The sequence below is a fragment of the Lissotriton vulgaris genome, chromosome 7, assembly GCF_964263255.1.
Source record: "Lissotriton vulgaris chromosome 7, aLisVul1.2, whole genome shotgun sequence".
In the NCBI taxonomy this organism is placed as follows: domain Eukaryota; kingdom Metazoa; phylum Chordata; class Amphibia; order Caudata; family Salamandridae; genus Lissotriton; species Lissotriton vulgaris.
The window spans coordinates 1,363,252,667-1,363,265,108 of NC_141695.1; the positions used below are offsets into that span (position 1 = coordinate 1,363,252,667).

The window sequence follows — 12,442 nt, forward strand, 5'->3', positions numbered from 1 at the left end:
ATCCTTTGGAGGGTTTTGCTATGGAATTTCCACAGGCTGTCAAGGTTGACAATTTGATGACGGGGCTTTCCTCCCAAGGTCTGGTCCTGTCGGATGACGCCCTTCCTTCGGGCGCTGTGGATAAGCGTGTTGAGGGGCTATGAAGCGTTCCTATGCTGCTTCATGGTGACGGCATATTTTAATTACATAGTCCAGTCCCTCCTCAAGAATTTTCAGGCCCTGTCTCTTCTTTTACAGGATGGGGAGGATGCATCCTCTCTTTTGGCCCTCATGGAGTTGCAAGAGGGGCGCTTGTCGTATATTTCCTTTGACAATTTGAGCACCCCTGCGGCTGTCTCTGATGCTTCGATTGCTGTGAGGCGTCATATCTGGATGCGTTCCTGTAAAGCTGAGTCTTCTCAGAAGTCGGTCCTGCTTAAGCTGCCTTTGGTAGGTTCCAAGGTGTTCGGACCTCAGCTGGAGGAGATGGTGAAATAGTCGGCAGAGAACCGCAAGCTGGTGGCTCTGGTCCGCCCTCCGTCTCTGGGGCGTGGTTTTGGCTATCATTGTGGATTTGGGCATTCTGCGTCACAGCCCTTTTGTGGCAGGGGTTGTGACCGGGGGGCCCCTGGAGGTGCCAAGACCCTGGCCCCTGCCAGTGTTGCTGCCACCTCTTCTTCCTCTTCGCAATGACTGTCTGCCTTTGCAGGTTGGAGGTTGTCTTCAATCTTTCTAGCACAGATGGTTGTCGGTTCCGGATGCCTGTGTGATTCAGACCACGTCAGAGGGTTGTTGGATCGAGTTCTCCTCTCCTCCCCCTCCGAACTTCCTTGTGACACCCCTGCCCCGTCTTCCTCTGCGACGTGAGGCCTTGCTGGACGGCGTGCACCTTCTGTTGGAGAAGGTGGCTATTGTGGAAGTTCCTCCTCTGAAAAGGGGCGAGGGTTGTTATTCGATCCTCTTTCTGGTCTCCAAGAAAGATACTTCAGATCTGCGTCCTGTCTTAGATCTGAAATGTGTCAATCGCTTCATCCCACGTCGTCCATTCAAAATGGTGACTCTTTTGTCCATCCTGCATCTGGTGCTTCCTGGGAGCTTCTTGGCATCCCTGGATCTGATGGATGCCTATCTGCATGTCCCAATCCATCCAGCGGGCGTATCAGAAGTTTCTCCGGTTTGCTGTGGGTTCCCGGCACTTCCAGTTCCCTTAGGCCTTTCATCGGCGCCAAGAGTTTTCATAAAGCTCTTGGCCCCTCTGGTGGGTATTCTTCATTCCCGTGTTCTGCAAGTTTTTCCCTATCTCGATGATTGGTTGATTGTTTCTCCTTTTTTTTCTCAGGCTCTGTCAGATGTGAACCAGGTGTGTCATCTGCTGGGGTCCTTTGGGTTCCTCCCTGGTGCCCTCCCAGAACCTGAGGTTCCTGGGGGCTCTCTTCCGCATGGATCTCGGGATGGTGTTCCTCTCCCAGGAGTGCCAGTTGACTTTGTTTCGTCACCTTTCTTGGGTTCTCTCCGAGTACCAGGTGTCCGCCCGTCTCTGGTTGAGAAGTCAGGGGAAGATGGAGTCCACTTTGCATCTCCTCTCTTGGGCCAGGCTGCATTTGTATCCACTCTTACATCATATCCTGTCACACTGGGATCCTGCCTCCCTGGACTACGAGGCCATGATTCCCGTCCCTCCTGGGATTCGGGTGGATCTCCAGTGGTGGTTGTCCCCTCAGTCTTTTTCCCAGGGGTTCAATCTTCTTCCTCCTCTGCATGTGGTTGTGTTATCCACGGATGCCAGTGCCGTGGATTGGGGTGCTGTGATGGGTGCCTCCAAGGCTCCGGGTGAGTGGTCCCGTTTCGAGTCTCTCCAGTCCTCAAACAGGAAGGAGTTGAGGGCGGTTTGGTTGGCTCTTCAGTAGTTTGCCCCTCTCCTTCTAGGCTGTGCGTCTCGGTGTAGACCGACAACCAGGTTGTTCGGGCTTATATCAATCGTCAAGTGGGCATGTGTTGGTTTCTGTTTCTCCTCTCCAGGACGATCGGGCTTTGGGCCGAGCAGAGTCTCTAGTCTCTGACGGTGGTCAATTTTCCGGGGAAGGAAAATGGGCCTGTGGACTCTTTGAGCAGGGTGTTCCCCTCCTCGGTGACTATGTGTCTGTCCCCGGATCTGTTTCATCAGATTGTCCTCCAGTTCCGCCTTCTTTGGCTGGATCTTTTTGCCTCGAATGATTCTGCCCTTCTGCCTTGGGTTTGCAGCCTTGTTCCCTCCCGGTTGGCATGGGTAATCAACGCTTTCTCTGTTCTGTGGTCACTGAGTCTCCTGTTTGCCTTCCCTCTGTTTGTTTCGATTCCGCAGGTCCTCCGGAAGATTCGGTTGGACCGGGCAGAGGTTCTTCTGGTTGTGCCAGAGTGGTCTCATCAGTCTTGGTTTCCCCTGCTTCTGACCTGGTCTGTGTGCCCCCATTGGAGGTTTCCCCTGTGTTCCTCCCCTCTGCGGGCTCCTCTTCTCAGGGTTGCCTCCCTGCGCTGCCTCTGGCTGGGGGTTTGGCACTTGAGAGGTTGAGTTTGTTGGGTCAGGGTTGCTTGGTTGAGGTTGCTCAGTGCCTCCAGTTGTCTTGGCGCCCTTCCACCTTGAAGTCCTATGATTGTCGTTGGAAGAACTTCTCCTCCTGGTGTCTTGGGAAGGGTCTCTCTCTTTCTCCTGTGAGGTTGTGAGGGTATTGGACTTCTTGCGGGATGTGTTTGTCTTGGGTCTCACTGTCTCTTCCCTGCATGCGCAATGGGCTCCCATTCTTGCCTTTCGGGGTTCCTCTCTGTCCTCTGTCTCACCGTTGGTGGCTCGCCTTTTACGGAGCTTTGTGATTCAGCGTCCTGTGTCTCACTCTCCTGTGCCTGCCTGGGGTCTTCCCCTCGTTCTCCAGGCCTTGACAGGTCCCCCCTTCATACCTTTGGTCTCGGTGGACCTAAAGTTCCTTTCTGCTAAGGTTCTTTTCCTGGTTGCCATTACTTCTGGGTGGAAGGTTAGTGAAATTGGTGCCTTGATGGCTTCTCCCCCTTTTTTGTGTTTTTGCACTGACAAAGTCCTTCTCCGTCCCAGTCAGTTTTTTCTCCACAAGGTATTGTCCTCTTTCCACTGTCAGGAGGATATTGTTCTCCCGGTTTTCTTTTCGGTTCCTGTCTCGCCGGAGGAGTTGGTCCTCTATTCTTTGGATGTGCTGAGGGCTCTCCGCATTTACTTGGATAGGACCTCTGGTTTCCGTAAGGTTGATTCCTTGTTTGTCAACTATGGCATCTCTGGGTGGGGTCTTCGTCCGTCCTTGTCCAACTTGACTGTGGTTTCGGTCTAGGAGGCGGCCCACTCTCCCTTCTTCAGTTCAGAGTCGATCGACCATGGGCGTATCCTCCTCCTGGGCCATGTACAAGGGGGCCTCCTTGCGAGACATTTGTAATGCTGCCCTTGGGCTTCTCCCCATACGTTTGTTTCCAATTATCATCTGCAATTGGGGATGGTTTTGTCTGCTGTACATGATTTATGAAGTGTTCTGTTTTCTGTTGATTAAATGGACCTGTTTTCTCGCACTTTGTGGTCTGTTTTTATTGCAATCACCATGTGCTTGGGTATGGGCTCACTGTTAAGGAATGGGACGGGAAGACAGGACGAGGAGGTAATGCCCGGTTACTCACCGCTAATATTTATTACTCCGAGTCCTGGTCTTCCAGTCCCATTCCTGATCCCTTCCCTCCCTCCCTGTTTTGGGTTTTTGGGTGATTGTTTTTCTTTCTGGGTTTTCTTTGGTATTTTCAGGATGTTCCTATGACCCGCTTCCCCCTTTATGGTCACCTGATGGTGGCGCCATATTGGGGGAGGTGCGAAAAGCTCATCTAGGTAGTAGGTTTCTGTGGAGCAGACTAGCTGCTCACTGTTAAGGAATGGGAAGGGAAGACCAGAACTCGGAGTAATGAATATTACCGGTGAATAACCGGGCATTACCCATTCATTAATCCTCTATTTGAGTATGTAATGTCAGCTTGTTCAAATGAAAAAAAATAAAACATAAATATTCAGCACACGTTTGGCATTTACAAACCATAATAATCAGTAGCATAGTGTATGAAACCAAAACGGTGAAGTGTTAATTAACTAATACCAAAGGCAACTTTGAAGGAGCAGGTCTGACCACAGCAATACCTATCTGCCACTAATCTATAGACATCTAGGTCCAATTTAAGACAAACTGTATTCTGCACACAGAGGTTTACTACTGCACATAGACGCGGATATGCAATATTTACAATTCACAAAGATGTCCGGGGAACCCTGCAGCAGTCAGTTTTTAAGGGGTACTCTCTGAAAATGTTTGTGAATACCAACTTGAGTTGTGAACGGATTTCTGCACGTGCAAAAGGATTTTCTCCCTTATTGTTCTAAGCCCAGAATAACAGATAGTCTTCAGGAATTTGATTGGACCTAATAGGGGCCAAAATACCGACCTGCTTCTCACAATGTACCCTCGACATAGGTCTTTGATTCATCCTGCGATTTCCTTTAACCTGTTGATACCATGAGCTGCGGTTTACCAGATTGTCCTGGCATGGATTAAGTTATCCCACACTTCATTCAAAAAACTGCTCAGCGTACTGGTGTGGACACTAAAGAGGAAGAGATGACCAGTCTCGGGCGCTCAAACTTACTTCTACAGTCAATGTTTTACATCATACCTGGCTGTTTTTGCCTTGCTGTGCTCTAAAGCTGGGTCATCTACATAAATGCCAACATTTTTGAAGAGGAAAGTGGGATATTTTAGAAAAATAATCGGGAAATTGTTTTTCTCCCATTGACTTTTATTGAGACCTGAATCGGGTCTCCCGTCATGTATGGACCTTAGTGTGCTGCTGCAGGATCGGATATCAGAAATGCAGATGCACGTTTTTATCCCTTACCTAGAAGGAGCAAGGAGAAAGCACAAGCAGAGAGTCCATGACAAGAATTTTGCGGACTGACCCGCAGGAGCAGGATACTGGCAGTGAATACTACGAGTCTCACTAGACAAATCCCAGCTGTAGCCAGCTGAGGAATCGGGTTTTTGAATGCGAGAACCAGGAGGCTGGAGACAAGCCTTGAAATCGGTAGTCTCCCTTCTAAATCGCAGGGTTGGCATGTTTGCATCAAATAACTCAAGTTCAAGGTCTCTGGCACACCACCTCCTCTAGATAAAGGATAAGGCACATGAGTCCTATTTACACTTCCTTTTCTCTCCCTGGTACACTCAATGTCCCCAAGTCCTGGAAATTGAACTTTGGTTGATAATCAGGACCAGACTAAGAACTCCAACCAGCCCTGGAAATTATGTCAGACCTGTCGGGGGAGGATGGGAGGGTGGGGTGGACAAGGCTGGCGGAAAACACTACTGGTGGGCTTGTGTTACTAGAAATCTGAAAAGCCTCCACCAGTAATAAAAACGTCCTGCATTGGTCCAAAACCGGCCCCCACCCATCTGGCCCACTTGGAACATGCCCGGTGCCCGCTATGTCCAGTCCGGCACCGTTGAAAATACACTATTTTTTCTACTCGTGGGTTTGTTGTCCCCTTACAGAACAGGGTATGAGGCTCATAATTACCATCTTCTCTATTACTTTGCTGTTTGGTACTGTCCTACTTTCAGAATGGTATGCCCGCCCTTTTCCCTAGGCCTTCCTAATTGTGGTATGTCTCCTTTCACCTCCCTGGCTGATAATGTTGTCTTCTGATTGGATAAGAAGCCAAGATCTTCCCCTTCCAGCCACACCTTTGCGAATCCTGGTTGAGCCTGACATCGCATTCTTAGTTAAATTGTCTAAGGGTGGGTTATAAACTCAGTCTGGCCATGGGAGAGCCTAGGTCTCCCCTCGTCTTTCCCTTGCCTCCTCCATTGTGCTAACAGCTGTCACATCTGTCACAGGCCATGAAGCGTGGAACTCCCACAATCCACGAGGCCGTAGGTGAGCGAGACACTCAAGACTTGAGCCAGATACCTGCCTTTTGCACAGCTTGATGTCCTCTTGGATCCTTGAGCCAAAACAAGTCTTCATGTGGCTTCTGCCAAATTCAACCCCACCCTGTAAAATGGGGGTGGAAGAGCTATGCATCGTGTGGCTAAGCTGCACAACATGAAACCAGGTATCCTGGGATTAACCCGGCTTCCCACTTGGCTAAATTGTGTGATCCTAGGCAATAGGCTTATTCACTGTGTCTATTTTGTGTTTCATCTTCACGTTTGAGAGCAATTTGAGATACATGGATCCCAGATGTGCGCTGTACAAAGACATGTTGTAGATTTTGGATTTATTATTAATGTTGTTGCATCTATAATACACCCTAGGCCTAAAAGACAGGGTACACATAACAATGGACTTACTGCTGGGATCACTAATGGATTGTCTTCAGAACAGTGGTTGGAGTGCATAAAAAAAGCATGGAAAGTGTGATCCTGAGTCCAATGGGCGTGGGGTCAGTGAGCGTGGGGAGGGATCAAACGTGTGTCTAAAATGGTCAAAAATATTCTGAAATATTCTGTTGGTTTTCACCTTCAAGTAAGTGCATGTAAAATAACACCCTAAATGAAAAATAAATGCACGTTAAACTAATCGGCGAGAGAAGCACTTTTTACGTTTTGAAACCTCTATTGGTGAATGTGATCACTGCAGATATATGTGCCTGTAACCAGAAAGCCACAAAATTGAATTCAGGTTGGTGCAATGGGGGAAAGTGGGTTGTAAGTTTTTATTTTTACGAGGTCCGAGCCTGTGAGAGAAAGTACCTTGAATATATTTGGCAATTAACCTCAGTAGAAGATAGGCTTCCACAAAGTGCACAAAAAGATTTGGGTTTAAGATAAAAAGGGGCTTCCAAAATGTAGATCTGAGGAATATGCAGACTCTTCCTAGTGCAACATTTTTTTCTAACAGTCCCTTAAAAACATGCACTCCACCGCTTACTTTACCATACCTCTCAAAACGAGCACTCTTCACTTCAAGTGATTCCATCAATTAATGCCAATACCAGCTCCCAAGCAGCTTTTAAATTTGCAAATTGACCAGCTGTACACATTTACATTTCTTTCAGGTAGCAGGCACCATGGCAAGAAGGCTTGTTTCTTGTTCAACTGTCTGCACCTCCCTCAGCTTCCCAGCACAGGAGACTCTCTAGCCTTCCACTTTAGCTGAGGCATCTCAAATGTTAGAATTAACCGTCCTTTTAACATAACTTTTGGGAACTGGTTTTGTCAAGGTAAAAAAGTATGGGAGTGTCCTGCCTCTCCGATCCCGCCCACTTTGACCTCTGCTTCAGAGTGGTGGAGGAGGATGTCTGAAACTATCACTTAGAATCAACGCCACTCAATAAAGCAATACAATCTAGGTGCACATTTACTAAGATTTTACTCCGTGTTTACATCACAAAACTGACACAAATCGGTGCAAAATCTTTGTGTCTGATTTTCTTTACAGCACTTAACTTGTTTGGTACTGGAAATAATATGAAAGTAAAGCGAAGCAGCTCATAGCGCTTTTTTGCATTACTTACCACCAAGGAGGTGTACCACGGGTGGCCCATGGGCATTCCCATGCAACCACCCAAGGTTTCTGACGCTAAATTCAATTTTCTAAACAAAGTAGACATGGAAGTGTCTTATTCCAGTACAAAACCTATGTTAGACTCACAGAGACATCCTTGCACTATGGCGCATAGGTGTCTCTGTGGCACGCTGCAGCTAATTTCAGCACCTGCGCTGGTTTAGCTTCAGAAAATAGTGCACCCTTCAACTAGGGACTATGAAGTAGAAATGTTTTTTTCTCCTTTATTTTCCTGCAGCTAATTTCAGCACTTGCGCTGGTTTAGCTTCAGAAAATAGTGCACCCTTCAACTAGGGACTATGAAGTAGAAATGTTTTTTTCTCCTTTATTTTCCGACTTTGCATGTGTGCTGCACTGTACCCCCACGTACAAAGTGGGCAAATGTTTAAAGTGAGTCTAAGCATATTATTTTGTACTGGAAGTGTCTTATTCCAGTACAAAACCTATGTTAGACTCACAGAGACATCCTTGCACTATGGCGCATAGGTGTCTCTGTGGCACGCTGCAGCTAATTTCAGCACCTGCGCTAGGGAGTGGGGAGGAAAGTGCCATGTTTCAGTAAGATGGCACTCTCCTTCTCACCCACCTTTGCGGCTGCTGCAGTGTCTGAGAAATTGGTAAATCTGGTCGCTAATGTACTAAAGTGAAATGCTCCTGAAAGTGTACGATAAACACTTTTTTGAATTTTGAAGGGTATATCATATTTTTACATAGCGTTTCCTTAATGATTTCCATGCTGAATATATTATTGGGTCAGTGAGTGTTACGACTCTTATAGCCAAGCAACCCTGTGTCTTGTCTTGTCTTTCTCTAGTAAATTTGTATTTATTGCACACTCTTCCCAGCCCAACAGTCACCTGGAGCGAACAGCGACTGAATGTTAGACACTTATTGCACTATTGTGCTCTAGGCGCCGAATTGACCCCACACAGTCGTCTAATAGTGTAGGCTTGCTATTAGTGTTTCTAGTTCTTTATCCTATAATCCTTTGTATCTTTAATACAGTCAATACATTTAATCAAACTATTCACAGGGGTATTCTACTGCAAGTTCTCAATCACTGAAGCCTCCAATCATTGTAGCTTTAAAATAAGCTCAGAAATTGTTAGATTCACCTAAATCTTTCATCCTCTAAAGACCTCTTCATTACTGGATCTCCTCCTCTACACCCCATCCAAACACCCAATCTTCAATCCTGATTTCTGCAATTTCACCAATTTTCAGCAATGTCCCAGAAGACTTCAAAAACATCTGCCCGATGATCACCAACTGCAGCCAAATTAAAAACAAAATAGTTTTCGAAGGTCAGATACTAAGAGATGAACCTCTAGCAGCACCGATGATTACAGAGAAACATATAGGATCCATTCCACATAACAGCCACTGACCAGCGTGGCGCAGTGAGCCGCCAAACCCCAAGGCAAAGAATGCTCTGCAATGTACTCCCTTCTGAGCTTCCAGCACCAAATCTCAACACCTACCCCAAAACTGTCCATTACCTTTAGTCTACTGACTTCAGGCACCCACTCACAGCTCCTTTTCGTCCTGCGGACTGTCTCCCCCCTGTTGCTCGAGCGCCAAGAAACCGCCAGGTGTTAGCTGTGCTTTAGAAGAAATTTTTACATTACATTACATTACATTACATTACAAGGCCACATCCGATTACCACTCAGGCGAAACTAAGACCTAGGAGGGAAGCAGGGGCTGGGCTTTTTCAATTAATCACTCAGAATGTGAAAAAAAACTTAGGGGCAGAAATCAGCTTATAGCATATAGGCAACATGCCAAAGAATAAGTCAGGGATGGGACATGAGCACCCAGCAATTTCCGCTGAGCTTCCACACACCCAAGCTGCGTGCCGTCAGCAGCAGGCCCACAGTGCTCTCTCTTCGGGCTCATGTAGGAGCTTGAATCAGACAGAACTGCTTCCAGGCCACTCCCAGGCCAGATAGGGATTTCGATTCACAGTCTATGCCTCTGTGCTTCACGTTTCTCACTGGAGCTATGTCTCTGATGACACACAGTCACTGTGCAGCACTATATTTGCATATCATCTGTAATATGACATAGCTTATGTGGTGAACGCCTTATCTATCTGGTCCAGCACACAGAGGCTAGCTGTCAGCATTTGTTGACATCATGCCCCATCAAAGTTTATGTCAAACACACAAAAGGTGATGGGAGCAATGCTTGCAATAAGTCCTAACCACTGGCAATTGCTTGGGTAGCATTTCAACTCATCGCTCTTTTGCACACTAAGCTACCTTAGTTTCGACCCAGCTATATGAAAATTAGCCTTGACCCTGCTTCAATAGGAACAGCCCATCCCAAATTGCCTGGCCAAGTTCTCCTTGAACCGGAACACTGGAAACCCAAGATGGGTTTTGTCCTGATTGAGGCTTATCAGTCAGGAGGGTAAACATTGTTTACAACTTGGTGTTTACACCGCAGTGCCTTTACAACAATGCCATTACAACACAAGTCGTTACTACGACTTGCGCGGGATGGCGCTGTTGGACAAGGAATGTTGTCATTTTATATTCCAACATCTTCCCTACTGTTACGTGGACTGGCGTTGGAATATAAAATTATAATATTCCAAAATCCGCGCCCTCCAACGCAAGTCGTTGTAACAACTTGCGTTGTAATGCCCGCGTTGTCAAGTACCGCGATCTAAAAGATCATGTTGTACTGACATACATCCGTCAGGAGTAGCTTGGTTCTAGTGGCACAGTGAGCATGGGATTCACCTATGAGCATAACCTTGCCACTTAGGGCAGTACACAAAACACACAAAAGGGAATGTGAGGAATGTTTGCAACAAGTCTAAACACTGGAATTTGCTCTGGGTAGCACTCTCACCCATTGTTAGTTTACCCTCCAAGCCATCTCAGTTGGCAACTGGTCTCGAATTGCTTGTGTTTCAGTTCAGGGAGGATCTGGCCTAGCAGTTCAGGCTGGCCTGGTCCTATGGAAGCAAGGTCAAGACTGGTTTGCAAATAGCTGGGTTACAAACTGAGGTGGCAAGGTGAGCAAACTAAAGAAGGACTGGGAGTCGGCCACTAGTAATTACCAGTGGCTGAGATTAGTTCAAGCATTCTATCCATCCCTTTTTTTCCATACTTGAATGTGACACCCTTAGTGGGACGGATATGCACAGGCGTGGGTCCCTTGTGCACTGAGCAACTGGAACCAAGCAATACCCGACTAATGACCCCTAAAAGTGAAACCAATTTTGAGCTGCTTGTGTTCCTGTTCAGGGACAACCTGGCCTGGGAGTCCGGGCTGCACTGTTCCTAATGGAGCATGGTCAAGAAATGAAATGAAATGAATTTGTACTTGTAAAGCGCACTTGTACCCCAACCGGGGTTTCCTGTCACTGTATGCATACCGCTGTGGAACCCTTCTTGGCTTTTCCCTGTGAAATGTCCACTCCTGGGCAACCCCAAGGTGAAGCCAGGCATCTCAGCGCTGTTGGGGCCGTTGTGGAGATTGAGCAAGCTATTGCCCAGAGTTGCAGAGTGGGACCCATGATTAGAATAGGCACTGAGGTGAGAATTATCAGGTCTGAGGAAATTGAGCCCAAGACCCGCCGAGGCGGAAATTGAACCCTGGTCCCGGACCAGAACTCTGCATCAGGGTCTGCCGCTCTAACCATTGAGCCGCACTTCTCCACGACTGATTTACATATGGCTGGCTTCAAATTGAGGTGGTTTGGTGCACAAAATAATGATGGACTGACATGCTACCCGAGTACTTAGTAATGTCTGAAATTAATTCACTCATTCCAGCATCATTTTTTGATACTTTATCAAAATTTATGAGCAGGATTTGTTCTGCAATTCTTTGTGCCCAGCTGAAATTGGAGAGATGGAGGCCTGCAAGGAGTAGAACTACATTCCTGAAGTTGTGTTTGCGAAATGTGGGTTTTTCAACCCATGCTGATATAATGACCAAAAAAGTGGCACACGTTTCTACATATCCACAGTCAATATATGCACAGTAGCAGCTGCTCACTTGGACTGCTTCTACTCTGCACGTTTACCTACTGACAAGGTATTCTTTCAATGCTTTGTGACCGCAGATACAGTTAGTTGTCAACAGCAATGAGAACTCTTGGATCTTGAGCGATGGGCAGGTAACATAGTCTAATATTAATGCACAGAAGTTATGGTATAAGTAAAACAAACCTATGTGCTTTAAACATTGCCCTCCCACGTCCCACCTTTGTTTGGATTCTCTTCCTACCAGACCCTTGGTCATGGATTATCAAGCTTGTTCCGGGTAATACATCTGGCCACCACTCACTCATCGCTCGCCTTTGGGCCCTGATACCACTTTTAACATCTTTAATTAACAGTGACTAACTTAACTCATGCAGTCTTGATGAAATGTTCCAACCTGACAGCTTTTTATATGCCACTGCCACAAAATTGATGGATTACTTACCGGTACTTACCTTTCATTTTCATTACTCCGACTCTTCTTTACTTGTCCCAGTACCTACAAATCGAGAGAATTTGCCCACTCACCCTTCTCTAAGCGGTCTTCTCTTTCAATTTGCTCAATATGATCTACCTGTTAGATACTTCACTCCCCCTGTTAGCACTTCCTGTTTTCACCCTACCCAAAGCAGAGGTTGAGGAAGGAAGTAGGGAGGGAGGCAATGTTGTAAGCACTGTGAGAAGCAGGGAAGAATCAGAATAATGAAGGTTATTGGTATATAATCCAGCCATTACTTTCTCATCTCTTTTCCCGTCCCATTCCTTACGAATCGAGAACTGCCCAAGCGAAAATGTATCTCCAGCAGCCAAGAATAAACAAAGAGACTATGACAGAGGTGGAAAGAATGTTATTGTCATTCTTA

At 46.8% G+C, this 12,442-nt stretch overlaps 1 pseudogene; it reads left to right on the plus strand.

The window, feature by feature from the left end:
• The first annotated feature begins 270 nt into the window (after window positions 1–270).
• The window catches only part of LOC147703703 (ribosome biogenesis protein NOP53 pseudogene), a 54,247-nt pseudogene continuing 42,075 nt past the window's right edge, over window positions 271–12,442 (plus strand).